The sequence below is a fragment of the Macrotis lagotis genome, chromosome X (assembly GCF_037893015.1).
Source record: "Macrotis lagotis isolate mMagLag1 chromosome X, bilby.v1.9.chrom.fasta, whole genome shotgun sequence".
NCBI classification, from domain to species: Eukaryota; Metazoa; Chordata; class Mammalia; order Peramelemorphia; family Peramelidae; genus Macrotis; species Macrotis lagotis.
In genome coordinates this window covers 534085587-534112030 of record NC_133666.1, presented here as the reverse complement: position 1 = coordinate 534112030, position 26444 = coordinate 534085587, and positions in this window count along the sequence as shown.

Sequence of the window (26444 nt, the reverse complement as noted above, 5' to 3'; positions counted from 1 at the left end):
GAAAAAGAGATAAGAAAACTCTCTGAGGAGAACAAATCCTTCAGACAAAGAATAGAATTCAGGGAGACTGATGAATTTACCAGAAATCAGGAATCAATACTTCAAAACCAAAAAAATGAAAAATTAGAAGAAAATGTGAAATATCTCATTGAAAAAACAACTGATATGGAAAACAGACTTAGAAAAGATAATTTGAAAATTATTGGAATACCTGAAAGTCATAATCAGGAAAAGAGTCTTGACATCATTTTCAAAGAATTACTACAGGAAAATTGCCCTGATATTCTAGAAGCAGAGGGCAAAATAGAAATGGAGAGAATCCACCAATACCCCCCCAAGAAAGAGATCCCAAAAAACCAACCCCCAGGAATAGTCTAGCCAAGTTCCAGAACTCCCAAGTCATAGAGAAAATATTACAAGCAGCCAAAAGGACACAGTTCAAATATCGTGGAGCTGCAGTCAGGATCTCACAGGACTTAGCAGCAGCTACATTGGAAGCTCGTAGGGCTTGGAATACAATATACCGGAAGGCAAAGGAGCTTAGAATGCAGCCAAGAATGAATTACCCAGCAAGGCTGAATGTCCTCTTCCAGGAAAAAAGATGGACTTTCAATGAACCAGGGGAATTTCAAAGGTTCCTTTTGGAATGGCCAGAGCTGAACAGAAGGTTTGATCTTCAGATACAGGACTCAGGTGAAGCATGGAGATTGGAGGAGAGGGGTGTAATATGAGTGACTTAATGAGGATGAACTGCATTATAGAAAAATGATACTGATAATATTCATATGAACCATCTCAGTTAATAGAGCAGGTAGAGGGAGCTTTTATAGTTGAAGCACAGGAGAAAGCTGAATTCAAAGATAAAATATGGTGTAACAATTGAGTCAATAAGAAAAAAAGGGAAATGGAATGGGAGAAAGAAAAAGGAGAGGGGGAATAGTCCAAGCTATTTCACATAATGAGATTTTTTTTTTTTATTACAATGAGCTAATGCAATGATATGGAGGGGGGGAGGCAAGGGGGAAATGAGGGTGGCTAGGAGAGGAAACAGCAAATATACTCAATGGGGTATAGACAACTGGAGTAAGAAGGATGGGGGGAGCACGGGGAAGGGGTGGGGATGTGAATAAAGGAGGAGAGGATGGACCATGGGGGGACAGTGGTCAGATATAATGCATTTTCTTTTTTTACTTCTTGCAAGGGGCTGGGATTGGATGGCCTGCCCAGGACCATAGGGCCAGGTGGATTCTGGGCCTAAGGGGTGGTATGGGGGCTCGGGGCCTCTTGGCCCCAGGACCAGGGATCTGTCTGCTGTGCCACTCAGCAACCCTACAGCAGAGTCAGAGTGAAAGGAGAGAGAAAATATAGTACATGGTAGTAGAGAAATAAGAAAGGAGGGAGTTGCGATCAGCAATGGCAACATTGGAAAAATATGGAAGTAACTTTTGTGATGGACTTATCATAAAGAATGTGATCCACTCACGACAGAGTTGATGGTGTTGGAACAAAGACTGAAACACATTTTTTGTTATTATTATTTGGGGGAGGTGCAGGGCAAATGGGGCTGGGTGGCCTGCCTGGGGCCACATAGCAGGGTGATCATTGGGTGTCTGGGGCCGGATTCGGACCCAGGTGCTCCTGGCTCAAGGGCCAATGCTCTGTCTGCCACCCAGACACCCCTACTATTATTACTATTTTATTTTATTTTGGGTCTTTTTTTTTTCCTTCTTTTTGGTTTTTGCAGGGCAGTGGGGATCAGGTGGCTTGCATGTCACATGGCTGGGTGATTATTGGGTTTACGAGGCTGGATGTGGACTCGGGTGCTCGTGGCTCCAGGGCTGGTGCTTTGTCCGTTGCACCACCTGGCCATACCTACAATTATTACTATTATTTTTTTTATTTTAATTTTTTTTCTCCCCCTTTACTTTTTTGCCCAAGCAAGTCTATCTATATTCATGGGGGGAGGGGTATTTTGTTTACTTGTAAACAAGTATATTTTATTAACGTAAAGAAAAACATTTGTACAAAATGAGAATAAAAAATAAATTTAAAAAAATAAAATAAAATAAATTATCTGTTCTTAACCCTTTGTTTTCTACAGTCTCCCTTGAATTTCTCATTCTAATTGTCACTTAACATAATCTAAAAATCATTTTGTTCTCTGGTCTTTTCATACTCCTTGTCTCAGGCAAACATTCTAATGACTCAACTACCTCAAACAGAAAAGTTGTTAAATGATATTTGGGCAATGAAATTGTTCAAGCTTCTTTCCATTATGGTCCTTTTATTCAAATAGCTATGCTATCTAGAAAAAGATAAAAGGTTATTGACCTTTATTCCTCTATCCTTTTGCAATATATAGCAGCTTTAATGTCTCTTGGGAATCCCTATTATTTCACTTTGGGAGAGTTCTAAATTTTTAGGAAGCTTTTTTTTCCCTTCCAGCAAACTTCAAATTGTCATCTGCAACTCCAAAAAAAACAGAACTGAAAAGAACCTTCAAGGTTATCTAATTCAAACCCCTCATTTTATAGATGAGGAAACTGAGACATGGAGGTAATGTTATTTACCAAAGATTAAAGAGGTATGATGTTGATTTGTACTAGAAGTTTTGACTCTAAATCCAACACCTTTTCCATGAAACTATGATGCCATCACTTATCACTCCCAATTCTTCAATCTTGGTCCAAGCTTTGTCCAAGCTCTTACAATCATTTACTTGAAGTCAGAGTCCATTCTAATCCCATGTAACAATAACACATAACAGCCCTGAAATATCTGAAAGCTATCATGTCTTCTATAAGTCTTCTCTCCCAAGCTATGTCATAACCTCAAAGTTCTTCACCATCATGGTTTCTCTCTTCTGATTTTTTTCAGATTACCAATGTCCTTCCCATAATGGGATGCCTAACCCTGCCCATAATATACCAGATATTGGTCAAGTAGTACAAGATGATTAGCCTCTCTATTCCTATACACTATGACTATTTTAATGGAACCTAAAGATACATTAGCTTTTATAGTTGCCAAATCACATTAATAATTTATATTGACCTTGCTTTATGCTGATCCAGAGTCTAACTCAAGATGCTAGCTTTAATGATCTACCAAACATATTGATCTAATTGTCCCTATGGTATCTTGAATTAACATGACTAAAACCAAATTCTTTAGTTTTCCCCCAAAACTTGTCTTTTAAAATATCTCCCTGATTTTACATTTTGGTTAATGATACCACAATCCAAATGAGAAACTTCAATGTAATGCACATTTATGAATCTATAAATATATAATAAGCACTGATGTTATAATTTTCTAATCTGTTACAAGAACATTTGTAATAATTTTTCCTGGTAAATATTTCCTCCCTTTGACTTATTTTTTTTTAATTTCCTTGTATATCCCAGCTAGTTCCAAATAAGAATGACAGTATGCCACAGGAGTACTACATCAACATATATTTTTCAACTTTCTCGTGTGAAATAACATGTTTAAGCTATGAACAAATAATGTTTGATAAATTTCAAAGGGTCTATATTTATAATTTTGATATGATATCTAAATCTTGTTCCTTGAATGTTTCTACATCAGTATTCCTATAATTAAATGCACTTCATTTCAATATTCTGACAGGGCAGGAGGTGCATGAAGCAAATAATTATCTTCTGGGTGTTCTACTAGATGTCAAACTGATCGTTAATTACAGATGATTCAAAATAATAAATCCCATCAAGCATTCATATTAATCATTCCTTGAAGAACATTTGATCCATTGCCACTTTGGTCTAGTGTTGATTTGAAACATCATCATAGTCCTTTTTTAAAAATATAAATATCTTTTTCTCCTCCAAAAAAACTACAAGTTAATTGATTTTAAATGAATTTTCTTATCTTTAGTTGACAAAGAATCAAAGGATATTCACAAAAGAAGGAATGTAAATAACCAAATACTTCAATCCCTGATATATAGGGTTATTAGGTCATTAAACTAGAATGCATAAAGCCACAGAATTATAAATCTAGAGGTAAAAAACACCACATAGATCATCTAGTCTGAACCTATAATTTTATATATGAGGAAATGAAATCCCACAAGGTTAAATGACTCACTTATGGTCAGAGAACTTGTACTAATCCACAATTGCACAAAATATAATCATAAGTCTGAGGAATCTCATAGAAAGGTTGCATCAGGGAAGCTAGTCAAATGCAGATAAAGACAGAAGCTGTCTGAAATAGGGAGAGGTACCTAGCTAGCTATAGGAGTGAGATTGCCATACATAGATCTAATGCCAGTCTGTGTTTTGAATGAGAGACTTGAAAACTAATGTAAGCTCTTACAATCATAGACTTGAAGTCAGAGCCTTCTATAAAAAAAATAGAAGGGGACAGAACCAGCACTTTAGAAGTTACTGTTCAGGAAAATGCGATCTGGTTAGGCACTCTTTGGAATGAGGAACCATAACCAAAAACTGGAACCATTCAATTCTGTATGTGACAACTGCATGGAATGTTGAGGCCAATTTGATTTCCAATATTCCACGAGGGTCCTCAGAGCCATGGAGAAGGATAAAATCAACTCTCAAATGGAGATCTTATAAGGAAAATAGAACAGAGATAGACTGAGTGCAGAACTTACAGTAGACTACCAAGAAACTGATGTTATGGGCTTAAAAAAAAGGATGGAGGGAACAGAGTCAAGATGGCAGAGAGAAGCCAGGAATGTTCTTTAACTTTCCTGGGTTTCTCTCAGAAACAACATTAATCAAGCCTCTAAATGGATTGTGGAGCAACAGAACCCACAAAAGGACAGGTAGAGCATTTTTCAGAAAGTTTTTCTCAGCTAGAGCAGGAGTGTGCCCAGGGTAGGGAACTGAAGCCCAGTGTGTGCGGTGGGACAGGGAGGATACCGGCTGGAAGTTCTCAGACACAGGAAAGATCTGCAACTGAGGCCCCTGGCATTCAGACTCAGCTGACCAATGGCGCAGCAAGCTAGATGTGAGAGCTCCAAAACAAGTACTCCAAACCCCCATTCAATCTGCCAATTGGGCTGGACAGACCAGCCACTAGGGTTCCCAGTCCAGTGAGGAAGCTATGAGGAAGCCTGATGAATAGGCGATTAAGTTCTCAGTTTGGAAGGTCCCTCCCTTAAAGATATTTGGGATAGCACCCATTAACCAAACTCAAAATAAGTAAGAAAGATCAGAGAAAAACCCAGATTATAGAAAGTTACCATGGAGAAAAGGATGGGCAAAACACCATCACAGAAGAGGATGGCAGAAAAAGTACCAAATGTGAAGCTGCAGAAGAGAATACGAATTGATCTCTAGCCCAAAAAGACCTCTTGGAAGAACTCAGAAAGTATTTTTAAAATCAAGTAGAAAAATTGGGGAAAGAAATGCAAGAGAAATTCCACATCTTACAAAAGGAAACACAAAAATTGAGTGAAGAAAACAAATCCTTTAAAAATACCATTGGGCAATTGCAAAAATAAATAGAAAAATATAACAGCTCCTTTAAAAATAGAATTGACAAAATAGAGAAAGAGATGCAAAGGCTAAATGAAGAAAATAATTCCTTGAAGAATAGACTGGGGCTAGTGGAGGCTAATGACTGATAAATCAAGAATTAGTCAAGCAAAATAATCATTTAGCAAAAGGACTTCATGTAGGCAACTCCAACCAGATTGGAACAGCAACTATCAAAGTTAATTAACATTCAAATTTACAAGGGAACAGGGCCCCAAGAACTGAGGTTTAAAAAGAAGAGTGAACAGAAAAAACCAAACACAATCAATAAATACTATAGATTAAGAGAAGTTCAAGAAGATCTAGAAGAGAGTAACCCCATGACAAGCAGAGCATTAAAGAAAAAATATTTTAATCATAAAAACTACAAGCGTGACTGGAAAAAATAAAGCAAGAGATTAAAGAAAATGAAATGAAACTGCAGAAGGGTAAAAAAAGGAGAATAAATGACTTAGAGAAGACATTGTAGGAAACCTTAGCAAAGTAGTGGCCCCTTTTAAAAACAGAATGGAAGAAATAGAACTCATTCATTCCAAGAAGAAATATTAGAAAAAAAGTCAAAAATATAAAAAAATATAAAATACATAAAATATCAGAAAACAGAAAACAGTGGAGAACTCATTTAAGAATCCTTCTTTTGGGGTGGCTAGGTGGCGCAGTGGATAAAGCACCAGCCCTGGAGTCAGAAGTACCTGGGTTCAAATCTGAGCTCAGATACTTAATAATTACCTAGCTGTGTGGCCTTGGGCAAGATTGCCTTGCAAAAACCTAAAAAAAAAAAAAAAAAAAAAAATCCAATGCTTCCAAGTCAAAAGGAAAAATACTTCTAGTAGCCAAAAGGAAAGAGTCTAGGTACCAGGGAATCTCAGTAAGGTGTCATACATGAGTTTATTAAAACTACTTCACAGGAAAGAAAGACAATGGATGCCAAAAGGCATGCTTTGTTACTTATATGTAACTGAATTTAAAATAATAGTAATAATAAAACAATTACTTTAAATTCAGTTTAAAAAGTCATAAGATGGAATTTAAATTAAACAAATATTTTAAGTTTAATTTTAAAATTTAACACTTAAAAACAATTTTAAAAGTTTGAACTTAAATTTAATTCACTGAATTGAATTTAAAAAAAAACTTAAACACATCAGGAAGGAAGCAAGCAAGTATTTATTAAGCTAAATGGTAACATTGGAAATAACATTGTAGGCCTGGAGGCAGAAAGGTCTGAATCAAAATCTGATCTCAAGCATTAATTAGCTATGAGACCTTAGGCAAGTCACTTAACTTCATTCAAGTTTAGTTTCTTCAAAGGTAAAACTGGGAATAATAATAATATACCTTTCCTAATGAAGTAATATTTAGTAAGCATGGTGACTGACACATACTATATAAATGTTCATTCTTTGTTCAAGCACTTTGCAAATAATATTTTATTTTTGCAAAAATTCTGGAAAGTAAGAGTTATTATTAACTGTGTTTTACAGATGAGAAAACTGAGTCAGGCAGAAATTAAGTGACTTGCCCAGTCATCCAGTTAGAATACAAGGCTGAATTTGAACTCATCTTTTTTTGACTCCAGGCCCCAGCAATTTATCCACTGCATCAATCTAACTTCCTTAGATAAAGAGGGAAATTGATGGAATAGAAAGGGAATCAAAATGCATGGAGAAGGACATATGACATAACCAGCTTTCAATTTAACTGGGAAAGGTTGGGGCCTCTATTAACATTATATATATATTTCAGGCCTCAGGTGGTGTTAATTTAAGGGCCTGAATTTAAAGGTCTGAGCCAATTAAAATTCTGACAGTCCCTGAGTACACAATCATATTTCCAAATCTTGGGTCAGCCTCTGTGGTTCAAGACTGATTTGTGGTTTCACCTGTGAAATGTCTGGAGCTGTGGGGAGAAGCCACAGAGGTCCTGTGGCTGAGGCCAGAGGTAAACAGAGTTCATCAAATATTCACCAAATGATCATGTGAGCCACAGCAAAGTATTGAGAGGAGAAAATTGCATTCCTTGGCTGGGAAATTATTGAATGTTTAGAATCAGGGAACAGACTGTTTAGAAAGGGGGAAATTTCTCTGGCTTTAATCCCAAACATAATTTACGATACAGACTATACTTTGATTTCCTATTAAGTTTGGAGGTGAGCGATGTGTGTTGGGTGATTTTATTTCAGTTTCCTTTAATTTCATTTTATATTATTTTTACTTTTTATTGCTTTATATTTCTCCATAAGCTTAGGCACTTTTACATTTGAGCACAAACAAAACACAATCAAGGGAAATGTTTAATAGTCATCATAACAAATTTTTAATTGAGGAGGAAACTTAAAAATCTCCATTTTTTGATTTGTTATAAACACTAACTCAAAAGTTGAAGCCAAATACACATACACATATACATAAATACATACATAAACATACTCAAAGTTTTCAAATTATGCTTAATTTTATTTTTTGTTCAATAAGTCTGTTGTTATAGATTCCTAAAATTCATATAGACTCATAAATTCATAAAAAAAATTCATGAAACTCTTCCAGGAGTGTCTGTTCTAGTTCTATAGAGTAGCATAAGGATGTGAAAAAGATTAGATGATTAATTTTGATCTGTGAATAAAATACATTTTAATCTTGATTGCCATTACTTTGCCAAAATGATAATGGGATGATTGTCCTCATTTTTCTTTTAGGTTTTTGCAAGGCAAATGGGGTTAAGTGGCTTGCCCAAGGCCACACAGTTAGGTAATTATTAAGTGTCTGAGGTCAGATTTGAACTCAGGTACTCCTGACTCCAGGGCCGGCGCTCTATCCACTGCACCACCTAGCCGCCCCTGATTGTCCTCATTTTTTAAAAAGTAATATTGTCCTCATTGATTATCCCACTCCAGAATATTTTCTTTTTTAATTAAAAAGTTTTTTTTAGGGGTAGCTAAGTGGTACATTGGATAGAGCATCTGCCCTAGAGTCAGAAGTACCTGGGTTCAAATCTAGTCTCAGACACTTGATACTCACTAACTCTGTGACCTTGGGTAAATCATTTAACTCCATTGCCTCACCCCCCAAAAAAAAGATTTAAAAAAAAATCTCTTAGAAATAGTACAAAAGGGGCAGCTAGGTGCTACAGTGGATAGAGCGCCGGCCCTGGAGTCAGGAGTACCTGAGTTCAAATCTGGCCTCAGACATATAATAATTACCTAGCTGCTTGGGCAAGCCACTTAACCCCATTTGCCTTGCAAAAACCTAAAAAAAAAAAAAAAAGTGCAAAGGTCTTCCATTCCATCTGTTTATTCCTTTATATAATATATTCCTGGTGTTATGTAATAGTTAATAATTTTAAAAATTGTCAAACTTGTAATACAACACAATTGAATTCATTAAGCATCATAGAAAAATTATTCAAAAATTACCAAAATTGGCAAGGTGCTGTGTTAGACAATGAGGAAATGGAGAATCCAAAGATAGTCCCTGACCTCAATATCCGAATATGCTTCTAAGAAGTCAGTAGGAAGAGAACAAAAAGCATTCCAAGCATGGGGAACAGTCAGAGAAAATGCCCAATGCTGAGAGATGGAATGTCTTTTTTTTATGGGATAGCAAGAAGACCAAGATCATTGAATGAAAGAGTAGATAGGGTGGAATAAGGCTAGAAAAACAGGTGAGAGGGAGGTTATGAACATTTAAGATTGTTAAAATTGAGACTAGGGATGGGGGGAGGTGGAATGAGCTTATTTTTTAAATAATTTTTAAATGAATGAAAATCTACCCTTTTTTACTCATTCTATTAAAAAATAAAAAATAAAATTCATACCAAATTTATATAATCAAGCAAAATAGCATTCACATATTGACCATTTATTAAAAGAAAACTATGTCTCAATCAGTTCTCTGATTCTATGATGTCTTATTTAGTATATGAGTTGCATGTTTCATCATACGTCTTCCAGAATTGTAGTTAGTTACTACATTAATCAGCATTCTTAAGTCTTTCAGAGCTGTTTGTCTTTTTTGTTGTTGTTATTCAGTTGTTTTCCATTCTTTGTGATCTCATCTGGGTTTTTCTTGGCAAAGATACTGGAGTGACTTGTTATTTCCTTCTCTGACTCATTTTACAAGGAGGAAACTGAGGCACACAGGGTTAAGAGACTTGCCCAGAGTCACACAGCTAGTGCACGTCTGAGAACAGATTTGAACTCAGGAAGATGAGTCTTTCTGAATCCAGGCCTGGCACTCTATCCACTGCCACACCTAGCTGTCTTATTTGTCCTTAAAATGCTGTTTTTATTGAATAAATTATTTTCTGGTTCTGCTCACTTTAAGAAATCATCCAACTCTTCATTTCTCATAGCACAAAAGTCATATTTATTTCAGTCATATTTATATATCATGACTTGTTTAGCTATTCCCAAATTGATGGGTATCCCCTCAGTTTGGACTTCTTTGCCACCACAAAAAAAAGCAGATACAGCTCCTTTTCTTTTTCCTTTGATCTCACTGTAGTATAGACCTAGTAGTGATTTTGCTGTGTTAAAGGTTTTGCTGTGTTTAAAAACAGTTGGGGCATAATTCCAAATTGAGACTGTGAGTAGTTTCACTTTTCAGCTTTGTATCACCAGTGTGGTGGCCCAAATACACTTAAATTAAATGAGAAATTCAGAGTGCTTAGTCTTCATTATTTAAATGTTCCTCTTTCCTTCTGCAGAAGAGATTCTTAGCTCTTGTATATGTTAGATTTGATTGGGGAGAGTGTTGCTAAAGGCTTGTTATCATCAATTTATAAATAAGGATGGTTCTAAGTAAAATTTTGTGAAGAAGTGATTGTATTTCTCTTGACTACATCTTTATATGTTCCCAAATATATATCCTATTATTGTGTTCCCCCGAAATCCAGAGTTACCCATTACTATAACTTGATCTTTATGGTATTTCATCTTAACACCTCTGCTTCTCTTTCCACTTTCTTGTTTATTAAGGTTCAATTCTCCAGCCATTGATGAAGTTTCTCATGGGCTAATTAAGTGGGATTCTCTGCTAGATAATGTGAAAGATGCAAAATAATAAACCAAAACTTATTTTTGTGATGGTTACCAATATTATCTCAAAAATTATAGAAACATTACCCCAGTCATCGTTTAGCAAGAAGTTTCTTAGAACTTCCTAGAACTGAAAAATAGCTAATGTTGGGGATTTTCTGTCAGTAGCAAATACAACCAGGCAACATCCTTCTAACTGTGTTCCAACTATATAGGGTCTCTCACACACAATAAAGCTAAATAGATAATCTGCACAATACCTAAATTTTCTCATTTGAAATTATTGGTACCTTGGTGATGTTGGCACATTGAATAGGGGGGGAATAAGGACATACATAACTCCTATACAAGGTGTCCCCCAAAGTCTTGGGATTTAAAACCATACTGAAGGGCAGACATTTAACACTTACTAGCTGTGTGACCCCAAGCAAGTCACTTAACCCCAGTTTGTACTAAGATCTTTGAGATACCTTATATATTATACACATGTCTCTCTCTCTCTCTCTCTATATATATATATATATATATTTATGTCTATATACATACATATGTAGTATATAACATATAATGTATGATATAATGCATATTTTATATATAATATATGTATATATTTAAAACTTTGTTGATCAATTTATTAAGGACATTGTATGTAATGTAGTTAAATATTAAGTATAAAACCTCAAGGACAAACTCTAAAATTGGAAATCTTGCTGGTGTTAATGTTATTACATTATATATTTAAAATATATAAATATTATATTATAATATCCTATTTCTCATTATATAGCATATATTTTAAATGTGTAATACAATACGGATTTTAAATATATAATATAATACTAGTTATATTATGAATGCATAATATAAATAGCATGTATTTAAACACCTGGGTTCAATTTTTGAATTTTCTAAGAATCTGCTTGGGGATCATGCTGAGCTTTCTTGTAACAGAGTTTTCCTCACCAGTTAAGAGGAATTTTATAAAGCATTCCTCTCCCAAAAGCAATCCTGAAACCTCTCATGAAATAAGGAATGGCTCACCATTCCTAATTACCACTAAATGAAAGTACTTGATTTAGCTTCTGAGAGTTCATAGGACTTTGTACCATTTCTTTGAATTTATCAAATTCTACCTCATCTTAGTCCCTTGAAGAAAGAGAATATGTCTTCTCTGTTCCATCCTCTTCCCTAGGTTGGTACACATTTGTTCATTTGTTCAACTGTATCTGACTCTGTGAGCCCTATACACCATAGCACACCAGGTTCATCTGTCCTCCACTATCTCCTGAAGTCTCCAAGTTCATATTTGTTGCTTCCATAACATTATATCATTATGTCTTCCCTTTCACCTTTTACTCATAGTGCATGCTTAATAAATGTTTGTCCAATTGAATTATGTAATCATTAGAAAAAAGGTGAAACTAAACTAAATCAAAATAGATACTGTGACTTCATCTTCAAGAGAATAATTTTGACACTAGGTAAAAGGCAATAAAATGAAATTTAATAGAATTAAATGTAAAACTTTATACCTGAGATAAAAAAAATCATTTTCATATGCACAAGATGGAAAAAATATGGTTAAATAATTTGACTGAAAAAGATATTAGGATTTTAGTGAATTGTAAACTGAATATAGCATATGAATCTGGCAGCTTAGGTGGCACTGTGGATAGAGTGCCAGACCTGAAGTAAGGAAGATTCATCTTCCTGAGTTAAATATGATCTCTGACACTTATTAACTGTATGACTCTGGATAAGTTACTTAACCCCATTTGCCTCAGTTTCTCATCTGTAAAGTGATCTAGAGAAGGAAATGGCAAACCACTGTAGTGTCTTTGTCAAGAGAACCCTAAATGGGTCTTGAAGAATTGAATATGCCTGAAAACAACTAAACCACAACAAATTGAATATAAATTAAGTCAAAATAAGTAAGCAAAAATAGATAATATATAACCTACAGTTAAATAAAATAAGATGGAATTAATGTCCCAGGACTACGTCAAGTATGATCCCACTATATATATTCTAATCTAGTCAGACTAAAGCTGGGATATTGAGTTCATCTCTGGCCACATTTTAGAAGAACTTTCAGAAGGGGAGCACAAGGGTGGCAAAGGGTCTCTAGAGATGAGGATCCATTGAAAGAACTGGGAATGCTTACTCTGGGTAAGAGAAGACTTAGGAGAAGGGAGTGATGATAAGGACATGATACTTTCTTCCAATATCTAAAGGAAGGATTCAATTTGGCTGGCTCCTCCCAGAACCTCTCTTTTAAGGAAGATGCCTAGGCATCTATGCCTTAATTTTTCTGTAAGCTACACCACTGACTCTCTGGACTCCACACTTTAACTATGGTGTTCCCCTTTCTAGAATGTGAGCTTCTTGAGGGGAAGGACTGGGTTACTTTCTGCTTCTATTTTTTGACCCTAGTAAATCCATAATAAGTGCTTACTAATTTAATTTCACTCCTGCTCAGAAATAATTCCTTTGAAAACTACAGATGAAGAATGCTGGCTATAAAGGGACCATGAGGACCCAGAACTCCTCTAGGGTGGGGAGAATAAAAATAACTAGCCTAAATATCAATCACTTGGAAGAAGATATTTCTTCAATAGAAAGAACTGATGAAATTACAACTGTGAAGACAAATGAATACATAATCATTGACAATTAAACTAAAACCCTTGGCCTAAATATAGTATTGCCGGAGAAAACAAGTCATATTAGAAGTAATACATTCTTAACCACTGTTTCATGTCACCTTTTTTTAGACATGTAAATCATGCTATGAAAGAGAGTTTTTTCAAGAGCCAATCAAGACATATAATAATGACTGTGAACACATATCCCACACTATGGACTCTGATAGTCATTTCTCATTGAATGTCTCAGAATGTGAGGTTAAGTTTCACTAGCAATCATGGATAGGGGTAAACAAACTTGACTGATTAATGATAACAGCTCCTAAAACACCACAGACATTTCCACTGCCCAGAAATGTTTATTTTTTATACTAAATTAAATTCATTTTCTCTTCTATTTTATTCTCTCTATAGAAAATGATGATAAATTGAAGTTCTGAGTGGACAGCTACATTCAGGGTGGCCACGTATGATGACTGCTCTAATAGTCTACCATTTTTGTTTCTGGTATTTTATCATTTTGATTTGTTCCAGCAGGAGAAGCAAGGTAGGGGCAGGGATGAGAGGAGGAAGGAAAGCTAGGAAGAAGGAAGAAAAAGAATCTCTGAGGTATGGAAAGCATTCAATGTCCAAGAGTCAGGCAAGTAGACAATAAGCATTTATTAAGTTCCTACTATGTTACTGAAACTGTGCTAACCTCTTAGGATACAAAAAGGCAAAAGACAGCACCTGTCCCCAAGAAATTTGCTATCTAATGTAAAAGATAACAGGCAAACAATTATAAAAAGTAAGCCTTTCATAGAGTAGGTATTCAAAAGTTTTGTTTTGTTTTTTAAGATTGTGACAGTATATAAATTACACTGGCTATTTTTATACTGCTCATTTTCAAAGGTTTAGAGTCAAGTCCATCTGAAATTATTTCTGTGGATTGCTAGTGTCTCCGTGAATTTCCACTAGGGTCTCTCTGCTGCAGGTCAAACTATCTTGATCAACTATGTAATGGCCTTAGAATATACCACTTTCCAACAAATCTCTTTCACTAAGCGCTAATGCTCCCACTTTAGTTAGATGTGACTAAGCAATACATGCAGGGTTCTAGGGTAGATTGGGACAGGATGAGGGCTTCGGACTATTGTGTAAATTGTTTAAAACAATGAGCTGAAATAATGTAATACATCATAAATCATTTTTCAAAGAAAGACAATTATATTGCCATTACATTGCTTTCCCTAGCTTTTTGTTTTAATTGTAAATGCCCCTTTTTATGAAGCACATGTGGTTATTTTGGAAATTGGAACATGTGTAGAACAACTATTAATTGGGACCCACAAGAGGAGATATTTGATATCCTGATGATGTATGTGACATGATTCAAGGAAGGATAATTACAAAGGGCTGTGAAATACTGGGAATAAGAAAGAATTGTTCCCATTGTAGGAAAAACAGGTGTGTGGTTGTACCAGGTCCTGACATAGACCTATTTTCTTATACATAAGTGAAGTAGTTAGCCTAGTGAATTGGGTTTTCAGAAAGGGCCCCTAATCATCAAAATGTCAGCCCCCCATCTTCACTTTCAATTTCAGAATTATAGATAAATACTTATGGTTTAAGACTTTGTCGTTAAAATGCTAAAACTTTTGAGAAAATTAATTTATTAAGCTTTATCATATACCTAAAAGAGTTCATCAGATCCTTTCCTGACAATAGATTCGGGTAGACTAAAAGTAGAAAATGTGCATAGGCATTGAATTACTACTGGAAATGGGAGGGGGGGGGAGACAGGAAGAAAAGGGTACCATCAAAATTGGAAAAGGACACAAAAAAGGAAAGATTGGATATTCAGAATATTTTCCTTTTCCCTATGAATAGAGTGACTGTTTATGGATAAACTTGATTTAGCTGATAGACATTTCTTATTTTCGTTTTGCTTCAATTTGCTTATCCTAGCAAAGTTAAAATCAGATATGAGGTGGCTCTTGTGGGAGGCCATTTAGGGTGACATAGTTTGGAATAGTGTGGAGAACAGGAAGAAAGATTTTTATCTTCTTTCTACTTTATTTTTAACATAAATACTAGGGCTCTAACACCATTCCAAATCAGTTAGGACTCAGCTTTAGGAAATTCTGTTCTATCTTGTAAAAATGGAATGCTTGATTTCTTTTCCTGTGAATAGGAAATGTGGCTTTCCTATTCTATGAGAGTAGGAAAAGCAGGTCTTTCATTACAATTGTTCCGTTTAATTGTATTTACCACTCATAGGAATCAGCTAAATTCTAATACACTGGTCTTTATTCTCAATTATCCAGTTCGATTTAAGGAGATCCAGGGGCTTCCCCCCCACACAAAAAAAAACTGATGTAAATTGTCACTGCTATCTACATAAGAATAGCTTTTTTTGTAAATCAGAAATTGTAACACAATTCAAAGGTATTTGATAAGATATTCTTTTCTCTAATAGTTTTAAGCCATTATTTTGTTGGGAGAATTTGGAATTTAGGGTAGCCTTGACAGATTTAAATAGAATCTGGATTCAGAATGGCTATATTCAGTTGAAAACATTACATTAGGAATTTTTGTTCTTTTAAAAAATATTAAAGAAGATCACTGGGTACTTTCCTTTTACTGGGCTCTTTCTGTTTTGTATTCTGTTATAAAAGCTTTAACTTTCACAATAGAAAGTTTATGCAGACTTGTAGTTGAGATGGAATCCATCTTTTTCTTCCTGTAACTGACTCTGATCAGCATGATCAGAGAAAAATGCTGGGGAGGTCTGAGAAGGCTTGACATTGGTGCATAGTGTACTTCTGACTCGAGAAATATTTAAGTGCCTCCTATGAGCAAAACACTTGTGCTAGGCTGGGAATATAATAAAAGGTAAAAGATAAACCCTGTTCTACAGAAACTCAGTTTTAACCTGGGAAGAATCAGCACTAAAGGGGCAGGACTAAAGCTGGTTCTTTGTTCACTTGGTTCTGTTCCTTCAAATACTCTTTTGCAACTAATCATTTGACTTTTTTAGTACCACAAAAAAAAGAATCAAAACAAAAATTTTAATCATGATGCAAAAATATTCAAAGGTCCCCCGCTGACTCGGGAGAATTAGAGTAGGATGAAAAATAACTTATCTGACTGCCTCAAGGAAAGGAAAAAAAAGAGCAGTTTCTCAAGGGCAATTCTTGGCAGGATTTTAACTTGACAAGGGCACATCAATACCAAGAGGGGCGGGAAGAGAGATCTATTCTTAGGCCTGACACTTGAAATTCAAGGGCATTCCCTATTTTTTCAACAGCTACCCAGAAAGAACGTTGCTATTTCAGGTGGCTAAAAATATGTGCATGGTTTGTACTTTGAATGTTTAATAAGCTTAAAGCGCAAAATATCTAAAGCCATTTGAACTCCCTGGTGTTATTTCATCACCAGAAAGCAAAGTCTCGCAGCTTAGCGATTGCCTTTGTCAGAATGTAAATTCCAACTTGTAATACTCAGCCTGTATGTTTCAGGAAGTCGGGATTAACCTATTAGTATGCAGTTTTCCTTGGAGACAAGCCATCTTCACACTGAGCTTGCATTCCCGCTGCAAACCTTCCTGTCACCGGTCCGTAGCCACCATCCAGCCTAGGGCTGCCTTTGTCGGATCCCCAGCCATTTCCTGAGTTCGGCACTAGCACTAATTGAAAATTTGGGTGGCCTTGCTTATTTATTTTCATGGAATACGGTGGGTTATATTTTCATGGCACTTTCTCAGCAGTGCAATGTTTCAATTTCTAAACCAGGGCGATGTAAGGAAAAGCAAGGATGCTCTCTCTCTCTCTCTCTCTCTCTCTCTCTCTCTCTCTCTCTCTCTCTCTCATTCTCACACACACACACACACACACACACACACACGAAGTCAACATACCTTTATTTAATTTTTTTTTTTTTTGCTGGTTCTTCTGCAAAATGGAGTTAAAACACAAGCCCGCCAAGGTCTAGTTCTCTGTCTTTCAATCAAAATAAAGAGACAAGAAAATTAACACAGTAGTTGGAAAGCAACGTGTATTTTCTGGGCACAGGTGTAGTGGAAAAATAAAAGATTTAGAAAAACTATTTTTAAAAAAAATTATCTAATGGGAATTAAATAATTGGAAGTTCCTAACCAGGAAATTTCAAATCCTAATGTTTTAACAATTCCAACCTGTATGAATGTACTGATACCGTTATGATAAGTAAACCACTGAATTGTTTAATCCTATTGCAGCACAATTTTAATAGAATTGCTGTAACTGAGATTTTTCTTGGGAAATAATAATGACTAGCAATGAAGTATTTTACCAAAAGAAGTGTTCTGACATCATGCCTTTCAAATACATTTGCTGTCAAAGTGTCTAAGTATTCGACATTCCTAAGGGTTTGTGTAAAAATTTCAGTAAAAAGTTAATTTACTTATAGAACGTAAAATGGGCTTCCAGTTATTCTTGGGCACAGTGGGTATTTTCTTCCTGTGATAGATGGTACATTTGTACTTACTTATTGTGTGTTTGCTTACTTACCATTACATTACTTTATGATTATATGTTCAATTTTGTACATTTTGCACATAGCATTTAATGAAAGTGTGGAGCAGTTATCAACAAACACCAGTCCATCATTCCACAAGTGATCAAGATTTCTTTATCTTTTTGAAAATATTATTGAAAGTACTAGTAATTTGCAAGAATGCCAAAGATGATCCAGATCTCTCTCTCTCTCTCTCTCTCTCTCTCTCTCTCTCTCTCTCTCTCTCTCTCTCTGACACACAAACACATACACACACACACACAATGCAGAGACAAAACTGTTCGTTGATTTACAGCTGTCCATAAGAAGAAACATCACCTTGTCTGACAGTCATAGTTTCTTTCTCAATAACAAGGCTCTGAATGTTCTTGAGCCTGCAAGTGTTAGTGCCATTGTGCTTTGGGGCAACTGAATATGTATGGTAATTATATAAACATTTGCCTGGAGCTGAGAAATAAGAAAATCCTTCTGTTGTTCCAAGGATTCATTGCACATGTTGGGGGTGGGGAGGGAGAGAGAGAGAGAGAGAGAGAGAGAGAGAGAGAGAGAGAGAGAGAGAGAGAGAGAGAGAGAGACAGACAGAAAGACAGAGAGACAGAGACAGAGAGAGAGACAGAGACACACAGAGACACAGAGATACACACACACACACAGAGAGAGAGAGAGAGAGAGAGAGAGAGAGAGAGAGAGAGAGAGAGATCAAATTCTGGCATTATAGTTCATGGATTTGTTTTTTAGTCAAAGAAAATTATCTGCTCGATCGAAGTGTCATTTAATTCTATTTTGTTTAATTTGGAAAGAGCATTAATTTGTGAAAAGTTTTCAGAATCAATTACATACTACAATCAATGCATGCCAGGACTTTACCCTTTATACTACCTTTATCAGGCAAAGTACTCTTAAATGTGGGACACTGATGCTGTCAACTTTCTTAAATATTAGATAATCAAAGACTTTATTGCTTCATTCTGCTATGCAAAAATCATTAGCAGTTGTTTCTTTTTGTATTTGGTTTCTTTCCTATGCATGAAAAACCTTCAAAGTTATTAATGAGATTCAGTTTCATATCTGCGAACAAAAGCAAACCTGAATGTAGTCCAATACTGTATATATAGCTTAGGATGTGGCTAGGATCTGAGATTACATTGGTACATCAACTTCTTAGAGAGGATTCTCTTCATCAGTGCAGATTGGCACCTTCTCTGAAACTAGTTTTAGAGAGTTTCTAGGGCACCTTGAGATTATATGCCTGGTCCAAGGTTATACAACTGGTGTGTCAGAGATAAAGCTCAGGATTGGAAAGTTGGCTCATTATGTATTTTTATCACACTCTCATAACTGTGACATAAAAATTCATATATATATATATATAATACATATATGAGTAATATATACACAATATACATATATATGGTTTTGATTCATCATTGAATATTTTAAGACACTGGATTAAAATATAGTATTTGCAGCTCACTTTCAAAATATTGTGAACTAAAAGAAATAATTAGAATACAGACTTAGAAATGGAAACAACCTTCAGAAGTCATCTATTCCAATTCCCTAACATTACAAGTGAAGAAACTGGGCTTGGAAGCACAGGAGATGACTTGCACTGGGTCACACTGCTGTGATCTAAGACCACATTTGATTTCTGCTCTGTCTACCATGCCAGTCTAGTACTCTGTCTACTTAGCTCCAATTTCATTTTGCCCATTTAGTCAGGTTTTCTCCTGACCTTGGATAAATTACTTACCTTTCCTGTAGCTGTGAAATGAAGAGAGTAGATTTAGATAACCCCCAAGATCTCATCTTGCTTTAAATCACACAATCCTATGACTTTGGAAGTTAGTTTAAATTATTACATTAGAAATTGATTTTCTTCTAGAGTGATTTTTCTCATGTGCTTAAGGATTACAATAACTATTTTCATATCTCAGGGATTTAAAAATAAGCAAGAATCATGCTTTGCCTTGACAATGAAAATATTTAATGAAATTTTATCTCCAAAGAGTATTTCCTCATTAAGTGATGGAGAAGGAAGATTAAATTCATTGCACTAGGGATAGTATAATTACTTGATAGATCTACTATGCCTGACTTTAGGTTATATCAAACTAAACCTTCAGAAAAGGCATTCCATTTGAGAGTGACCATGTGGGTCCCTTTGATTACAGGGAATGTGTTATATTAGTTGGGACATTCATGGGAGATGGGAAGGCTTGATATTTGTGATGTCTCAAGCTGGAAGGGAAGCATCATGGAGTTATAGACCATGTTATAGCTAGCCTTAAAGAAAGTTAAACTTGGATTCAAATTTCACTTCTAATTCAGAGTGACTTTGTGACCATGGGCACATCTTTTAACCTAAGGCAGTAAGGTTGCATAATGAATAGAGCACTGGGCCTAAAGACAGGAATACCTGGGTTCAAATTCAATTCAGATATACATACATACATACATACATACACACACACACACACACACACACACACACACACACATATATATATATATATGTATATATATATATACATATATATATATGTATATATATATATATATATATATAACATCTATCTCCCAAGAGTATGTGAGGATCCAGTAAGATAATTTTGGTAAAGTACAATATCTGGTGCAAAGAAGGTATTTAATAAATTCTTGTTTCCTTCCCTTTCCTACTTAACCTTTTCTAAGACTCCAGGAAACTTTTTAAAAACTATAAATTGCAGGGGCGGCTAGGTGGCGCAGTGGATAGAGCACTGGCCCTGGAGTCAGGAGTACCTGAGTTCAAATCCGACCTCAGACACTTAATAATCACCTAGCTGTGTGGCCTTGGGCAAGCCACTTAATCCCATTTACCTTGCAAAATCCTAAAAAAAAACCAACCTATAAATTGCAAAGGAAGTACCAACTTGAATTATTTTAAGGAGTTTACTCACCTGGAAGTTCCCTATGTTAATGAAATTGTGAATCAGTTCACATTGCAAGATAGCAAAATTTCATTTTTAATCTTTTCCATAAAACTACACTTTGTTACATTCATACATTAAACTATTTTTTTAAAGCAAGGTTGTCATTGTGGTATTAAAAAAATAAGAAGATATCTTGCCTGCAAATAGATGTGGATAAAAATACCTGTGGAGTTATTCCTCCTTCCTCCCTCCCACCTTCCTTTCTGCCCCTGCTGCATTCAGGGTATAGTAAAAAAAAAACTGTCCTCTGCTCTCTGCTTCTCTTTCTTTTAACAGACAACCAGAAAATAATTTTAAATTTGTGCAAGGAAATAATTTAAACTAATTTGGAATTATAATAAAAAATAAACTCTCCTAAATTTCATAGCTTTCCTAATAAGAAGGCAAATTTAAATTTTGACAGCAAAAGTCTCCTAGAAAGTATGAGACTTAATCATTTGTCTATGAAGGAGAGATATCTATAGTAAACTATCTGCTCCCTTCAAGTTCAGGAGACAAACATTTCAATTCTTGTTCTTAATGAGCCCAAGTCCTTTCAAATTTGGTTCTCCAGTTAAAGATGCCAGTAGTGAGCTTAAGAGTTGTCAAAATCAAAATACCAGTTAACAATCTTCTTATGATGAGTTAATATTGTCCTTCATTCTTGAAGAAGACCATGATGCCAGGGAGGTGATGCCATAATAAGCATATGAATTGGATTTGAGTGAGGGGGTGCTGTGCCAAGTCACTATCCTCACTTGCTCCTCCAGAGCTATCTGGATCCAGTGGCTAGATATGAATCAGGATGACTGGAGACAGCCTGGGACATTGAATGGTAGGGCCACAAAAGAAAAATGTGTTAAAGAGTTTTTAAAAAATTAGAATACCACAGTTAGCATTTCTCTTTATATATAATTGACTATAGACATAAATATACAGAATAAATAAGAGAATTAGGGAAAAATAAATTATTGAAATATGACTGATGAGATGGGATGATATAAGGTGGGATAGAGATTGGGAAGATGATAAAACATAAAAGGACCCTAAAATTTCAAATATCTCTTCCAACTTTGTCTTCTCTATCTAGTACCAATGAATTCCAATTTTTACTGTAACCTCCCTGTGAGCCTTACTCTGAGACCCTTCTTTAACATCTTAACATGCAATTTTAACATGCAGCTACAATTTGTAGCCTCTGCTTGATAGTTGGGGGAGAAATATACATTGGCTATGTGTCACATTACAAAACAAGGCACTATGTGAGGAACTTTTGAAGAGAAGGAAGATCTAGTTGGAGGTGTACTTTAATCTATCACTAATTCTAGGGCAGATGAGTGATAGACATATGAAATATTAAATTATTAAAAGTTAAGATTTAAAAGAAAGAACAGTAAGATTTTCCCATGTTCAGGTCTGAAACAATACAGTTATATTCTTCATGCTGTCTTCATTTCCTCTTCTCCTCCTTTCCATGATTTCCCAGGGTGTTTCTCAGTAGTTAACTAGCAGTTAAATATGATCCTGGATTACCTGCTGTCAGCCAGTCCTTGTACTGTGACCTCATTTACCTCACTAGTAACCAATGTCAAAGAATGTAAATTCCAAGATGGAAAGAGGAACAGGATGGTTCATGATTTATGATGACATTTATTATAAAAGAATGAATATTGCAAATATTCTTCCACAGATTAAACTACATGAGTTACTTTCTCTGCACCTTGGGAATGAACTCCCTGAGGAAGTAATAAGTTTCTCGTTACTAGAGTTTTTCCCAATGGATAATAGGTATCATTCATCTTTTTGGAATGTCCTATTTGGGACAAATTGAATGAAATTATTTTTTTCTAAAATTCTTTCAATGGAGAAAGGATGACATTCATCTGGATGGTGTAGAGGGGATTCCTACTTAGGGACCAGTTAAACCAATTGCTCTTTCTCTTAGATTTGAATCATAATGAGGTTAAGATCATAGGAATCTAGATCAGAACTAGAAAGGACCATGGAGATCATGTAGTTCATCACTTTGATTTTTCAGAGGAAGAAACTGAGGCCCACAGAGGTTAAGACACTTGCACAGTGAGATTTGAACCCTGTTTCTCTGATACCAAATCTAATATTAATATCATGTTGCTTCCCAAACTCTAATGTTTCTTCCAATTGAAAGTGAGGAATTCTGTTATTCTGTATCAATGATATGGATGGAAGTGATCACATTTGCCACTAAAACATATGTGACTACTACTTTAAATATTTTTCTAATGACACAAAGAGTAATTTATTGCTTTAAATAGTGACAGCAATAAGAAACAAACATGGTTTTGTTTTTTAAAACCACCTTTGCTGAGTTAATTTTATTAACTTTAGAGTTAGAGGAGTAATTGATTTTTACATGTATTTTTGAGTAAGGTTAATAAAAGAGAATTTTATTTTTATAATCATCATTTTAGGTAAACAAAGAAAACACTTAAGTTATTGAGAAAAAATAAGTATTTACCTATAAAATGTTTCTGATTAAGAGACAGAATTTCCATTGAGAACAAGGAGTGCTCCAGTACCACAAAACAGTAAGAAACCACAATGTCCTGTTACTAATTATTAAGAAAAGTGTAGAAGTCTCACAAGAAAAAGTCATAAGGTTTTCATATCATATAAAAACTATATGGTTTTTGACTTTTATTTCTGTTCATAAAATATCTTGAAGGAATAATGCTGATGAACTGAAAATGTTTCAATTCATAGTTTATCAAATTGTTCTTCAGAATATGGCTTGAAGATTTAACAAAACAATTGAATTACTTGATAGAATATTTGCTACTAATTTTTAAGTATCAAGGAAAGATTATGAATGGTACAAATTTTACTTAAATCTCATGAAGGACTATGATTTCAGGCTTCCTGAAGAAATGGTGATAATTCATACTAAAAGTGTAAATATTAAACATTCTGGATATATGCACAAATATTTATTTCAATATTAATTTGTTGACACTAAAAACATCAAAACTGATCAATGTTTAAAAGGTGGTTAAAATACATAGTTTTATGCTCCTATATTAGAAAATGCTTTTAACCACTGTAACCACCCTTTCTGGCTTAGAATGGTTTTTCCTCATGTAAATAATGTTTATGTAATTATGTTTAACCATAAAAATAACCTAGCATACTGTACTGTTTTTTGGTTTAGCTCAAAATATGCACTGTTTTAAAGATGTCACAGTATGTTTGAAAACAGGCATTAAAGATGAGGTCTTCAGTGACTGCTTTCTCATTTCTATATTATTTTGTTTTTTTTTCCCCCTTACTATACAAGTACATGAGAGTCCTAATTACAGATATTTCTTGTAGAGGTAGAAAAGGAGTAGTTTATTTACAAAGCAAGTTATATGCACTCTTTGGAGTTAATTTCATAGTTGAAAAAGAATACTGAATGAAGAATAAGTATAAGTCTAGTATCCTAAGTATACTTCAAACAGGTTAATTCAATATTGACTGGAAAGAGTATATGTGAAGGCAGAATGAGTATCTTACTTGCACATAATAGGATTCATAGGTACACAAAATAGGAATTGTACATAGTAGAAGTTTAATAAATATTAACTAAGGGTGAGATTTTTGACTGAGTTCATGAAAATGTGGTTAAATATTTTCAGTCGCATAAATTAAGTATGTGTCTGTGTGTGTGTGTGTGTGTGTGTGTGTGTGTGTGTGTGTGTGTGCGCGCTGTTTAGAAAAACACTGCCTCTGGGTCAGCTGTACACAGATTCCTTGGACAGGTCTTTAAAGAAAAGAAATATTTTGTTGTAAGCCAAGAAAGGAAAGCAATGTGAGAATTCTGTATGCTATTGAAGATCGTTTAAAAATGCAAAAGGCTCTCCATTCTGTTTGATGTGGAGAAGTTGACTGGACTTGTTCAGGAAGAACATTCAAAACGTTTTGTGCATTAATTTATGTCTTATTTCTCTTAAAGCATGCCAAAAATCATTTGGGGGCAGGCACCAGTACAGCAATGTATTTCATTCTCTCTCTCTCTCTCTCTTTTTTTTTTTGCTTTCAATGATAAATGTATTTTACTTCACAATATGCCGTTTCCGTCCTACAGTTATATTTACTGAGCAAATTACTGCCAAATTCAGTCAATAGTTACTGGTTCATGTTTGTTTAAAGCAAAAGTTGAAAAAGCCAAAAAAGTCTTTTAACTTTTTTCACTGGTTATTAGTCAGTTTTATGTTATGTTACACCATCACTGGTCATTTTTCATTAATCAGTGAGCATAAGGCTTATCCTAACAAGTAAGTCAGTAAAATAATAGGGAAAAAATGACTGAAAATTCTAGTTCTATTTAAAAGCTTCTAAATAAAATAATTGCTCTAAATTTGTTTTTCTAGAAAAACAATAACAACCAACCCCAAACCTAGTATCCCTGATGAAAACACGGCAAGAGGTATTTTAAGATACCCATAATATAGGTACAAAAGCAATTTGAAGACATTTTATTAAGCAAAGAAAGCATGAATTAAAAGTGTACAAATGTCTACAATGGGATTATAATGACATAATTAGAAAGGAATTTTCAATTTATTCTATACTGAAACTCTAGGAGAAATCCTTACAGTGTTAGAGTACTGGAAAACTATTGCTCAGGATAAAGAAATTTTTTTAATGTTCTCAGGAAAGAAAGCCAATTTAATAATACAACAGCTTTTAAATATATTATTCCTGTCAGCATATTCATTTAGGTTTGTTAGCGGATTAAATATGCAGCACATTAAATATGTTTAAATTTTAACAACTATGCAAAGTAGCATAGCCCTACACACTCAGGGTCTGAAAGAAATCAGTCCCAGCACAAATGAAATTACCCTGTGGACAAGTAGGAATGCAATGAAAAATTGAAAATCCAGCCCACATCCTTAGCAGGGCACCTTTCCCTTAGTGTAACTATTTCATTTCACAATAAGATTGTAGTGTGATTTTTGTTTTTCTTTCCATCACATGTTTCCTAGCCAGAGGTTGGAGAGAGAGGGGGAAGGTGGGGAATGGCATGACAAAATGGATTGAGTTTGAGCATGGGCCTGGAATTAGGAAGAGCTGGGTTCAAATTTGGCTTCAGAAATTTACTTACTAGCCCTGTGTCCCTGGGTAAAATCACTTGTTTATCTTAGTTTCTTCCATTGTAAAATGGGAATAATAACAGTACTTTCCTTGCCAGCATTATCATAAGAATCAAATGGGGTAATTGCAAAAACAATTTAGCACAGTGTCTGGTGGATAATCTCTTATAAATGGTTTTCTCCCTGCTCCTTCTTTATCCTTATGATTTGAAATTAGAGAATAGGGGTATGACTGGGGGAAGACACAAAGGAGTACAAGAAAGGTTTGATGGAGAGAGATACTTGAGGAGACTGATGGAGAGATACATGAGGAGAAGTGAGAAGCTATGGAGACCCAAGGTAGCCAGAACCCTACTTTTGGACTGGGATAGATACTAATGAATTTGTTTTAATAGATTTCTCTGTTTTAAATACTTTTGCAAAATCAAGCATTAAGATAGATCCCCCACACACCAAGATGCTCTCGACTTTGGGCAAATCTTTCAATCTCTCTAGGTCTCAGGTTATCTAGCTCTAAAATGAAATGTGTTGCACTGGATGATTTCTAAGTTGACTTCCAGAACTAAAATCCTTCAATAATAAAAACCTTTAACTTAAAAGCTAGAAATCTGTATGATCTGCTATCTATGAGATAT